General features: G+C 38.4%; 1 long non-coding RNA gene across 1 annotated transcript in view; it reads left to right on the top strand.

Moving 5' to 3' along the window:
- Positions 1-7,901, top strand: part of LOC138990766 (uncharacterized) — a 148,893-nt gene extending 140,992 nt beyond the window's left edge. Inside the window, exon 3 of the long non-coding RNA XR_011466867.1 lies at positions 7,828-7,901. This is a non-coding gene — a long non-coding RNA (uncharacterized lncRNA). The remainder of the gene's footprint in view (positions 1-7,827) is intronic.
- The last annotated feature ends 6,050 nt before the right edge of the window (positions 7,902-13,951 follow it).

The raw sequence follows: 13,951 nt of genomic DNA on the forward strand, positions 1-13,951 counted from the left end.
ATACTCAGAAAGATATTGCCAAGGCTATTGTCAATGATGCCCAACTTCTTTTAGGAGTTTTATGGTTTCAGGCATTACAACCAAATCTGTATTACATTTTGATTTGATTTTTTTGTATGGTGTGAGATGGTGGTCTAGTTTTATCATTTTGCATGTGATGACAGTCCAGGTTTCCCAGCACCATGTATTAAAGAGATTATCCTTTCTTCAGTATATGTTCTTTGTTTGTTATTTTAAATTAATTATCCTTATATATATGGGTTTATTTCTGGGCTTTCAATTCTGTTCTGTTGATCTATATGTCTGTTCAGCCAGTACTATGCTATTTTGTTATTATAGTTTTGTAATTTTTAGTATTACTTTGGCTATTTGGGATCTTTAATGTTAAATTCTGAAAGAGATGGGAATACCAGACCACCTGACCTGCCTCTTGAGAAAACTATATGCAGGTCAGGAAGCAACAGTTAGAACTGGACATGGAACAACAGACTGGTTCCAAATAGGAAAAGGAGTACGTCAAGGCTGTATATTGTCACCCTGTTTATTTAACTTCTATGCAGAGTACATCATGAGAAACGCTGGATTGGAAGAAGCACAAGCTGGAATCAAGATTGCCGGGAGAAATATCAATAACCTCAGATATGCAGATGACATCACCCTTATGGCAGAAAGTGAAGAGGAACTCAAAAGCCTCTTGATGAAAGAGGAAGAGGAGAGTGAAAAAGTTGGCTTAAAGCTCAACATTCAGAAAATGAAGATCATGGCATCTGGTCCCATCACTTCATGGGAAATAGATGGGGAAACAGTGGAAACAGTGTCAGACTTTATTTTTGGGGGCTCCAAAATCACTGCAGATGGTGACTGTAGCCATGAAATTAAAAGACGCTTACTCCTTGGAAGGAAAGTTATGACCAACCTAGATAGCATATTCAAAAGCAGAGACATTACTTTGCCAACAAAGGTCCTTCTAGTCAAGGCTATGGTTTTTCCTGTGGTCATGTATGGATGTGAGAGTTGGACTGTGAAGAAGGCTGAGCGCCCAAGAATTGATGATTTTGAACTCTGGTGTTGGAGAAGACTCTTGAGAGTCCCTTGGACTGCAAGGAGATCCAACCAGTCCATTCTGAAGGAGATCAGTTCTGGGATTTCTTTGGAAGGAATGATGCTAAAGCTGAAACTCCACTACTTTGGCCACCTCATGCAGAGAGTTGACTCATTGGAAAAGACTCTGGTGCTGGGAGGGATTGGGGACAGGAGGAGAATGGGACGACAGAGGATGAGATGGCTAGATGGCATCACTGACTCGATGCACGTGAGTCTGAGTGAACTCTGGGAGTTGGTGATGGACAGGGAGGCCTGGCATGCTGCGATTCATGGGGTCTCAAAGAGTCAGACACGACTGAGCGACTGATCTGATCTGATCTGATGTTTCCATATAAATTTTAATATTTTTTTTAAACATATCATTGGGATTTTGATAGGAATTTCTTTGAATATGTAGATTTTTGTAGGTAATATGGATAGTTTAACAGTTTGCACAAAATATTTTTTCTTTGTGCCATCTTCAATTTCTTTCAACAGTGTCTTATAGTTTTTAGTGTAAAGGTCTTTCACCTTGGTTAAATTTATTTCTAGGTGTTTAATTCTTTTTGTTGCAAAGAAAATAACCTTTTTGATTAAGACCTACATCTGTTCTGTTGCCAATAAAATAAACATTTCTTAAGTGATAAGTGATTTAAAACTTTAAGAAATATGGAAATTCTTTTCATCTAAGTCAATTTAAAAAAAGTTCTTACAACTCTTTTCTTTGACACCTAATTGACATAAATTTAAAACCATCATTATCTGCATCTTTCAGAACATCTGTTAATTTGCTAAATGTATACTAGGAGGCAGTTTAATGTTTATTACCAGGAAAATAAAGATATGTATTTCAATTTTTAAAATATCACATAAATAAAAGTGGAATCAGACAATGTCCTAGCCCTGGTGTTATCCCTAAAAGTTGTATGACTTTGAGACAGTCACTTCTCTTTCTTGCTGTGGGCCTATATTAGTTCTCTATTGCTGCCTTTATATACTACATATACTTAGTGGTTTAAATGCACAGATTTATTATCTTTTATTTCTGTAGGTCATAAATCTGATCCAGGAATCATTGAGCTAAAATCAAATTGTTGACAAGGCTGCACTCCTTTATGGATGCTCAAGGCAAGAATCTGGTTTCCTTGCTCATTCAGCGTATTGTCAGAATTTATTTCCTGGCAGTGGCAGGACGAAGGCCCCTGTTTCTTTGCTGAATGTTGGCTGCTGGTCATTCTGAGTTTCTAGATGCCACCCGTATTCTTTGACATGTAGGCCCTTTTGTCTTCAAAGCTAGCAGTGGCAAGTGCCTTCCTTTTTGTGCCTTCTTTCTCCGCCTCCTTATCTGTCATCGCATCTCTTTGACTATAGTTGGGAAAGATTTTCTGCTTTTAAGAGTTTAAGTGATTAGATTGGGGCCACATTGATAATCCAGTGTAGTGTACTCACCTCAAAATCCCTACTTGCATCATATCTGCAAAGTCCCTTTCGAACGTGAAGTAACATTCTGTGAATTTGAGGATGGACGTTTGAAGGTCCATGTTTCTTGCTACCACATGTTCCTTATGAGATTCTTTAGCTCTTTCAAGTTTCTCTCTGCAGAATAACTCTTCTTTGACTTCAGAGAAATAAGAAATATTGGGAATATTGTCTGCTTCTCTGGAGCTAAAATCTTTCAGTTTAATTGCATTGGAAATAACTTTCAGGATGGATAAAATGGGTTAATGTCATCAGTAGGTATAAGCTTAAAGTTACAAGTTCTGTGGATATAATATACAGCATGATGGCCATGGTTAACAATATTGCATTGTATATTCGAAAGCTGCTGAAAGACTAGGTCATGAAAGTTTGCATCACACACACATAGTCAGAATTTGTAACTACATGCGGTGATGGATGTTAAGTAAACACAGTGGCAATCATTTTGCAATATACACATAAATCATTATGTTGTACACCCAAAATGAATGCAGTGTTATATGTCAGTTATTGCAATTAAAAACTTAAAACATTTTTGTTAAAACATTAAAACTCCTACTATAGATTATAAATATATAGAAAAATTCTTGAATAGCAAAAGCTGTATTTAAATATTTTATCTAAACTATTTGAAACATTGAGAATTAAAGTGCTTTATCTGTTTGTAGAAAAACTTCTTAAGAGTATTTTGAACAGTGACTGCCTTCTTTTCATCATATGAATAAAGAACAAATATCTTAAAGGAATCCTTCTGGGAAAACAAGCCCTCTGTTCTAATTTATGCTAAGCATACTGTTGCAAGTGAGAAACTGGAAACAATTTAATCATGAGCTTGCTGTCCTTTATCCATGGAAAACAATCCATGGGTTGGGAGAGTACAATGCCTCTTAAGCAGTAGAGATTTCCTCCTAAGGGATTTTGGACAAGAGCAAGCTATGTAGACTGTTAGAGCAAGCGATGTGGATACAGGGCATGATTAGCAATGAGGTTGGGTGATTTCTTTAAAGGCTAGATGGTCCTGTTTTCTAGGGTGAGGTAAGCTAGCTAAAGCTGGGTTGGAGGATTGTGATTGGTGCTCACTTTCCTTGACAGGGAGACATTTCTGTTAGTGCAGACTGGCTTAAGTAGAGATTTGTGATGTGGGCTGGACCGCTGGGTCTGCCTCCATTTTGCAGGTCCTGTTATACAAGTTAACATTGTGAGTGAAAGTTGCTCAGTCATGTCCAACTCTTTGTGACCCCATGGACTATACAGTCCATGGAATTCTCCAGGTCAGAATACTAAAGTGGGTAGCCTTTCCCTTCTCCAGCGGATCTTCCCAACCTAGGGATCAAACCCAGGTCTCCTACATTGCAGGCTGATTCTCTACTAGCTGAGCCACAAGGGAAGTCCACGTTAACATTATCGATAGAAAATATAAGGTTGATTTTTGTTAACGCAGTTAGTCACCACCATGAAAAAATTGTACTTTTGGTTGTTTAGTGTCAAAATAGCTGAAGGTCCTACTTTCAGGATGTGAGGCATAATCACATAAATCCACTAAAAGAGAACAGTAGCTTAAAAGAAAACCTAACATAATAAAACATGAGCATTGAGCAATGACGAATAAATTTATCAGAAACAAAGCGAAGCAAAACCCAGTTTTATTAGTCATTGGAAAAGTACAAATTAACTCCATAATGGTAACCCATTGCCAACAGAATGACTAAAATTTCAAAGATTAATGAGTGAATAACGAATAATGAATTAATCAGTCATTAATTAATGACTGACAGTACCAATTATTATCGCTGATGTTGTGGAGCAACTAGAACTCTCAATATCTATTACATCTGAATGTATTCATCAATAAATAAATAAACAAATATTTGGTCTTTGTCCCTAGCTCCTGGCACAAAACTTCTAAAGCCTTTAGAATTTCCAGAGTAATGAGTGTCTTTAGAATGTTAAAGAGGTATCCAGTGGCTGGGTCTCCTAGATAGCTTCAGAATGGGTGCTAGTCACCAGAAAGACCAAAGTATGATTAGAGGGTGGAAGCTTCATCCCCCATCCCCTGACCTCTATCTTTCCTTTAACCTATTATTCTTTTCCTCATCTATCTATGGACATTGATTGAGTTTTCATTTTTAACATGTACAGTTTCAATTATATATTTTTCATTCCTGTTAATTACAACCTCTTCAGTTCCATCTGCTTACTTCTCATTTGTTGTTTCAGTCGCTAAATAGTGTCTGACTCTTTTGCGACCCCATGGACTGTAGCCCACGAGGCTCTTCTGTCCATGGGATCCTCCAGGTAAGAATATTGGAATGGGTTGCCATTTCCTTCTCCAGGGGATCTTCTGACCCAGGGATCAAACTCATATCTCCTGCACCGGCAGGTGAATTCTTCACCGCTGCTCTGTCGTGTGTGTTAGTCACTCGGTCGTGTCTGATTCTTTGTGACCCCATGGACTGTAGCCCACCAGACTTCTCTGTCCATGGGGTTCTCCAGGAAAGAATACCGGAGTGGGTTGCCATTTCTTCTCCAGGGGATCTTTGCTACCCAGGGATTGAACCCAGGTCTCCCACGTTGCAGGCAGAATCTTTACCGACTGAGCCACCAGGGAAGGCTATCAGGGAAGCCCTTATTTCTCCTAGGTTTACTATATACATATCTTTGTAATTGTATTTTTCTTTTATAAATTTTATATGTTTCATACATAGCTGTTTTCTATTATGTCAAAGCCATTCCAATACCTGCAGTTCTTTCTATTTAAACCTTTATTCCTTGTCTGCCGATTCTCACACACTGTGGCTGGTTTTTCTGTGTTTGGTGATCTTTATTTGTAAGTTCATCCTTGCTTTCAGTCTGTGCTATCCTCGTGGGTCTGTTTTAGGGCAACTTTCTCCAAAGAGTTTACTTTTACCTCTACTGTTGCCTGGGTAGGTGGGAGGGTAGGACATTCCTGATACTTGAGACCTCTAATCCCTATTATGGGCTTCCCTTGTGGCTCAGATGGTAAAGAATCCACCTGCAATGTGGGAGACCTGGGTTCGATCCCTGAGTTGGAAAGATCCCCTGGAGGAGGGCATGGCAACCCGTTCCAGTATTCTTGGCTGGAGAATCCCCATGGACAGAGGAGCCTGGTGGGCTGCAGTCTGTGGGGTTGCAAAGAGTCGGACACAACTGAGTGACTAGGCACATAATCCCTGTTATGGTTCAGAAGTGAAGTCTCAGACTCCACTTTCCCTCTTGGTGCCTTGGGGCTATGCCTCTTAGTGGTGCCTATTGATTAAGCCTCTTTCCCTCTGGCTACTCAGCTCTCTTCCTGTGTGGCCTGGCTCTAGGATGTTTCATCAGATCCTTCAGGGTTTCTGCTTTGTCTTCTGCCTCACCTAGTCACTGCCAGTGGAAGTCCTGTGGTCATATCTCCTTAGCTGACTTGTCTGTTTCCTTTCTGGGGGAGGGGAATGTGACTCCAGAAACCGTCTCCTACCTTTCATGATCCCATGGGTATCTCTAAGAATGTGCAGTATATGGTCTGGTTGAATGATTGCTCATACCTCTTAGATACTAGGGATCTTGGAAGTAAAATCAAGTCAATGGCTTCTTGGCACTTGGTAGTACAAGTGAGAATTCCAGAAGATAGCTATATGTTTGTATACAAAACAGTGAAAAAGCTATCTTTGGGGAGTTTTATTTTGAGAAGCAAATGCTGGCAATGACTGTGTCACTTGTATATGTGACCAGCTAACAAGAAGCAGCAGCCAGAACCTGGACAGCATTGCAAAGATTAAAAACACAAGCAAACAAAAAACAGTCAAATCTATGTGTATTCTCTGTAGAAAGAGATGAGAGTTTCAATGCTGTTAAGGACATTCTAGTTATTTAAATATCAAATAGCTTTAAATATGGACTATTTTCTGTTCTTCCTAGGAAGCATCAAATTCTGGGTAATGTATGAATGATCTAGATGAGGAGAATTCATTTTCTATACAAGTCTGTATGTAGATGGATAACTTCAGGGGAGTTAATGTCACATTGTCCAACATATGTAGATACCATGAAAATCTTCTAAGAATTACAGAATTTTATAGAGAATCTGCCTGCAATGCAGGAGATACAGGAGCTGTGGGTTTGATTCCTGAAGATCCTCTGGAGGAGGAAATGGCAACCTACTCCAGTATTCTTGCTGGGAGAATCCCATGAACAGAGGAGTCTGGCGGGCTATAGTCCACAGGGTCACAGAGAGTCGGATACGACCGAGCGCATGGTACTTCATAATAATAAAGGACCATCTCCATTCAGCTCCTGTAGGAGACTAAGTTCAAATTAGGCAGAATGCTTTGTTTAAATATAAAGAACCAGCAAGTGACACAGACAGTTCAGGATAAGTTTTTGATTTCCAGACCAGTGCTCTTTTCATTGTAACCTGCTGCCAACCTAAGGATGGGTGAACAGGGCCTGTAGACAAGCTGAATAGACAGCGAGAGTCTTTGAATCAAAGCACATCTAAAATTGGAGTTGGCTTTATTTAGGCCTTTAACAAAAAACACTAATTTGTGAAGAGATGTTAGCAAAAACAAATCTTTCTTGAATTATCACTGATTGAAATGTCATGGTGTCTGCTGATTAAAACTGTGTGTGCAAGGGAAGGAAAACTTGTAGCTTCATTTCTTCCTAATGAGGTAGAATTTGGCATTCATCTAAAAAATTAAAAATATGTTTCCATTTTCATGGTGCTCGTTTCTATCATTTTATGTCATTGAATATTTAATGAGGAAAAATATAGGGAACAATAACATTTTGAAAACATTAGAAGTTATTTTTTAAAAGAATAATAATTATAGCAGGCACTTTATTGTCCTCTGTGTGCCAAGCATGGCTCTAATTGGTTTAGGAATTTTAACCCATGTAACTCTCAGAACAGCCCCATGAGATAGGACTTATTATAATCTATATTTTAAAGATGAAGAAATGGAAGCACAAGGAGATGAACTTTCTCTGGGTCAAACAATTAAGCATAGGGACAGCATGTCTCAGTATTAAATTTTGAGATATTAATATTAAATATTAATATTAAATATTATTTAAAATGAAATATTTTACAAATCCTTATGTATTTAGAAATGAATAGCAGAACCAATTATAAATCTAAATGAAGTTTTTTTCGTATCAGATCATTGATGGCTTCTGAAAACCACTTTTCCAAGTTTGAGTCTGAGATCTCAGAAGTACTCAAATCCGTTCCTTTTGTTAATTGTCCTTTCCCCATTTTTCTAGGCTGCTTTTGTTGATGCTCTTCCACAAGGCCCAACTTTACTCTGAAAATAATTGATGTTGGAAGACAAGCAAGGTGAGAAAATTCTATAGCGAGCAAGGCACTCTATAGAGAAACGCCAATGGCCATATTATTATATAGTTTCTATATGAACACAAATAAAGGATATCTGTAATGAGTCACAATCATTGGATAGTTTTATGTCATTGTCACCTTAAGTGAGGTACCCAGCCAGTGATGTCAGTTATAGAAGGAAGAAGAAAGGTTTCAGAAAGTCAAAATGAAAAATAACTGTGGAATTGGAGGTGACAATGGAAAAAAAAAAAAAAAGTTGATGGCAAGGGATGTAAAGATTGTTGGAATGACTAGGAGAATATGATCTTGAATTGAAAAGATCTGGATCTTGTTTGTTCAAGATTCTTTTGCAGATAAACCAGAATGTTTTCCCAAATTTTGGTCTAAGTACATTGTAGCACACACACCACAAAGTATCTAAAACAATGACCAATGTTTCCATCATTAACTTTGTTTTTGGTTCAGAGATGCCACATGGAATATTATATATAAAGAACTTGACATAGTCTAAATGGCTATATACATTTAGTGTAAATAAATAACTTGGAAGAACATCTTGAATTGGGTATTTCCTTAAGTCATAAGAATGAAATTCGAGTCTTAATGGAATACAGAGTGGGAAATTTCTTACATTTTTGCTGTTTGCTTATAGGGATATTGATAAGGACATTGTTAAGGATGCTATCTCACATTTTCTTTTTGATGTTGACCCACAAAGGAAATGCCTGGCAGATTTCCATGTTGTGAAAAGTTGTACTTCTCTTGAGTCACTGCTTTTTAAGGTTTTTGGATCATTATGTATCTGATGAGGGATTATACTTCTCTCTTTGCTTTGGACACCAGGAATCTCAAAAACTGAATTTGCGGAGCTTTTAAATAAGCACGTAAGCTCCTGTTGGATTCCATTTTATGTACCAAATCCATCTAATAGGCCTGCCTTTATTCTCCTTTGCACTCATTTTTCATTTTTTTGGTTCTGTTGCAGTATCTATATTTTTGTAAGCAACTCCTCCAAATCATTTTGAAAGCATGTAAGGTGTAACTACCTGAACAAATCCTCTCTTTTTTCCCTTATCAAAGCTTGTAAGTATGGTAAACAGTGATAAGAAATGAATGATCAACTATGCCAAAATGACGTATCAGACAACTGTATACCATTGTTTTGAGCATGGGACTCTATAGAGATTAGAAATAGAGAAATCTTAATGTTTTATATTTTCAATAATGGAAAGGGAGAAAGATAAGTATACAATTTAAATATTGACATATGTATTGGAAAACCTTAAAAAAATTTTAAGAGGTAAGAACTTTGTAATGTGTTTTGCTTAATGTAAGCCAATTGTAATTTATCCTACTTGTTTTTCCATATGAATCAGTGAGAGTATTCAAGGGACCAAATTTAATTTGTTATACATTCACTTTGGCTTATTCAAAGGTTAGATTGTTGAAACTGAATTTCAATAGCGTAAATAATAGTGATGGGATTGTGACTGGAGGCTAGGCGGTTTGCTGATCTCATCCCCTTAATCACTGTGTTACATTGTTTGTATCTGTAGGGGTAACAATGCTAATGTGTAGTAACAAAAGACCTCCCAAATGTAGGGGATTTAAACCATGAAAGTAGATTTCCCGTTCACATGTATGTGTTCACCATGGCTGGCTGGGGCTTTGCCATCTGTTGTCTTCAATCTTGAACTGAGGCTGATAGAGAAGTTCCTATCAGGGATGTTGCTGGGCTTATAACAGAGGGGGAAATAGAAATAGAAACATGATTCATGGGCTGGATCTGAAAGCTTCTGCTGAGAAGTGGTATGTGTCACCTTCTGTTCACATTTCATTGTGCGAAGAAAGTCACATTGTCTAAACCTATTGTCAACAGGATGGGGTTGTGTAATCCTCCCACAGAGGAGCAGTTGTGAATGGTAATACAATATATAACATTGCTGTGAACAAGAGTCTTATCTCTTGTATGTTTTGTTTAGCTAGACTGAGCTTGGTATGGTGTATGGAACCTAAATTGTATGGCTGTCAAGTACACACACTACCAGACTATCTGATCTTGACCCTGGCTCAACCAGATAGATAGCATTTCCTTCTTCCTGTATTGTCTAAGATGACTATTCTTTGAGGTGGGGAAATGTGAAGCAATAGCCTCTTAATAAAGTCTCCTCTCTTACATTCTTTTCTGAAAGCCTTTACAATGGATAAATAGAAAGTATATATGTGACCTTGGCAAAGGTATGAGGTATGGCTTATATTTACCTCACAGAGTTGTTTTGAGGATCAAATGAGATGATTTGGGGATGATCTTTAGCAGGGTGTTTGGCATATGGAAAGCGTTCAATACATTTTATTAGTAGTAGAATTAATTCTAGTATAATATCATTTTCTCTTCTTATGGATCACCTAGGGTTCCGTCATAGCTCAGTTGGTAAAGAATCCGCCTGCAATGAAGGAGACCCCAGTTGGATTCCTGGATTAGGAAGATCCACTGGAGAAGGGATAGGTGACCCACTCCAGTATTCTTGGGCTTTCCTTGTGGCTCAGTGGGTAAAGAATCCGCCTGCAATGCAGGAGACCTGGGTTCGATCCCTGGGTTAGGAAGACCCCCTGGAGAAGGGAAAGGCTACCCACCCCAGTATTCTGGCCTGGAGAATTCCATGGATTGTATAGACCATGAGGTCACGGAGTCAAGACTGAGCAACTGAGTGACTTTCACTTCACTGGATCACCTAATACTTGCTGCTGCTACTGCTAAGTCACTTCAGTCGTGTCCGACTCTGTGCGACCCCATAGATGGCAACCCACCAGGCTCCCCCGTCCCTGGGATTCTCCAGGCAAGAACACTGGAGTGGGTTGCCATTTCCTTCTCCAGTGCATGAAAGTGAAAGTGAAGTCTCTCAGTCGTGTCCGACCCTCAGGACTACCCAGGCTCCTCCATCCATGGGATTTTCCAGGCAAGAGTACTGGAGTAGGGTGCCATTGCCTTCTCCAAGAAAAGATCTATGTGAAAGACATTATTTATTTAGCCACTAAAAAAGCAAGATGGCTGTCTGAATTATTTGAAGACTCTGCAATAAACCTGTACCCTCTCATCTACTCTGATCCTTCAAAGTTTCATGATTAGCTTCTTGATACATGTAGACAACTGCTCCCACTCCTGCAACAAAACACTAATTCTAACATTGGCCTCTCATTCATTGCCAATCATCAAACTCAATATTATAGTGTAGGTTTAACTGACTTTACTGGTCAACATCAAGAAATTCACTTAAATCTTAATGATTTTAAAAGGAATCAAACACTTCTGAATTAAAATTTTCCATAAAATACACATGGTTTTAAAATTGGATGGCCAAAATACTCCATAAAATATGTTCTGAATTTAATGAACCCAAGGCTGTTGGCAATAATTTCATCCTCAATGAAATCAACATGTATGGCAAAGATTTGTCTACTCTGGTGACCAACATGGCATTTGTGCACCAATTTCAACTTTAAATCTTACAGGACTGTACCAAAAGCGAATGTGGTTGTTTACTTCAGCTCAGTTGTTTAAATCATTTTCTGAATAAAATGGAGAAAAATTTGCAAGAAAATAAATGAATGACATCATTCAATACCATACATACATTTGCATTGACTTTTCCCCAGAGAAATTATATATTATCATGTTAGTACCATGGCTTGCATTTTCTTTGTTTCTTTCTCTAGAGAAATATTTTCCTTATGGTGGAAATTCAATGATTCCTTTCCTTATAATTGAAATTCCCTGTTTGCATGAGGCCAAAGCAGAGTAAATAAAGATATAAGTGAAGGACGCTGATGAAGAAATGTTATATGGGTGCTCTTTCCTTGTGTGTAGGGGGCACAGACATAAATGCTCATGATGTAGTTTTACATCACTAGAAACAAGCCTTGAAGCCCTATATGAATAAATATTTTGGAAAGTGAGATAATTTATTCCCATTTTGTAACTCTAGAGATACTTGGTTTTTATTTCTAATTGATTTTAAACCATGTAACCCCTTCTCTCACTTTGAAAGTATCCTCTATATGTATATATGAATTGGAAGGTAGAAAAATACTTACTATACAGCTTACAGAACCTTGGAATGAGTGAGTGTTTTTGTAAAATGAAATATACTATTTTAATGGTGGTGATACCTTCAGGTGATCTCTTTTGTAAGTCTTTTAATCTTGTGTCATATGCCATGGCTTTTGAATGTGAGTGTTCAATGAAGAATCTAATCTGAATGATGATCCAGTAATTTGTCTCCTTTGGAGGTGTGGACTAATTGCATGTTAAATTTCAAGGGAGGAAGGATGGATCCACACATCTCTGGGATTGGGAATGGGCTGGGTCTGAGGTATTTTGCCAAAATGACATGGTCCCTGGTGTTGGTGGGGCACAGGTATCCACAGAAGTCCCACCCATCTTGTGTCAGGGAGGGCTTTTACCTTTTCATGCCCTGGTTCCCATGGTAACTTGGTATATTATTTGCCTTTGGCATTAATCATGGCATATTGTGTTAAATTAGAGCCAGGGACTCAGTTACAAATGCTTTGGCTTCCTGATTTATGAGAGATAGCATGATTGGGAGAAAAGAATTTGTAAGTAGCAATTAGAAGAGCAGAGGTAAAGAATTGCCCTGAGATTTATTTTTCCGGTGAAGTGCAGTTAATGGAGCATGTAAATGGAAAGGACTTGCCATTCTTTGGCGGGTTGGTACATTCCCTGATTTAATCACATGAGACTGAAGTGTGCCTTTACTTTCTATACAGCCTGACAAAGGTAATTTAGGATGGAGCTTTCAGATGAGTGCTGGCTGCCGCCGCCAGGGCTTATGTCTTACGAAGGAACCCCAATTGCAGATGTCTTCTTCAGCTGATTGATAGGCAATAAGAAAGTGAAACAAGAGCTCCATCTTCAAGAAATGAGAAAAAAAGTTGTGTTTGTTAAATGGGGCAGAAAGATATCTACTCTCCTCTTGTGATTTTTGTGTCTCAGTTAGTCCTTATGCGGATCTGAACTCCAGCCTGTGAAACCAGATACACATTTCCAATGTAACATGCTTCATTTGAGTCATAACATTTTCACTGAACTGCATATCCCATAATGCTCCACAGTCTGCCTAAAAGTTTTTGGCTGATTAGAATTATCCACATTTGCAAATTATTGATGTTGGACATGGAGAGAAAAGTTCTTATTACAAAAGACTCTAGTTCTTATTGTAATTAGTAGAAGAATGTAGATTCAGATCCTTGTTTTCATCCTCAAATGATTTCCTTCTGTTCATATAAAATCTATCTACTAAAAAGTGAAAACAATTCTCTAAGTCCACTATATAGATGATTGTTTATTACCCCAGCACATTCCCACTGCCCTCTCTCTTTCCATTCTTACACACATTTTTCACATCTTTACATACCTAGCAAAGGCATGGCTATCTGCTGTGGAGATAGATATAAAGCTGAATAATTATGATACAGTGATACAACGTGTCTTGACAATAGTAGACTGTCTATACTAGACGATTAAGTCTGTGTAAGGGATTTGGAAAGATAGAGCCAGTAACTCTGTCAGAGGTTTCAGGGTGAGCTCAAGAATATGTCATGCCAGAGCCCAAGGAAGAAAGAAAATTCCAGCCAAGGGGAACAAGCAGTGCTACAGAGACATGAAAAAACAAGGTATTTTCATTCCTTAGTTCTGGTCAAGATTCCAAGGAAAGTCTAAGAACAAAAGGTAATGACAGGAACCTTCCCATGTGACTAAGCTGGATTACTGCACTTCCCTGGTGGCTCAGTGTTAAAGAATCCACCTGCCAATGCAGGAGAGGTGGGTTCGAACCTTGGGTCGGGAAGATCCCCTGGAGAAGGAAATGGCAACCCACTCTGGTATTCTTGCCTGGGACATCCCACGGACAAGGAGCCTGGCAGGTTACAGCCCATGGGGTTGCAAGAGAGTTGGGCACAACTAAGTGACTAAACAAGCTGGTTTACCACATTGACTTGATGTTGTATAAGTGCACAGAGCTTTATGATAAAGCA

The sequence above is a fragment of the Bos mutus genome, chromosome 14 (genome assembly GCF_027580195.1).
Source record: "Bos mutus isolate GX-2022 chromosome 14, NWIPB_WYAK_1.1, whole genome shotgun sequence".
NCBI classification, from domain to species: domain Eukaryota; kingdom Metazoa; phylum Chordata; class Mammalia; order Artiodactyla; family Bovidae; genus Bos; species Bos mutus.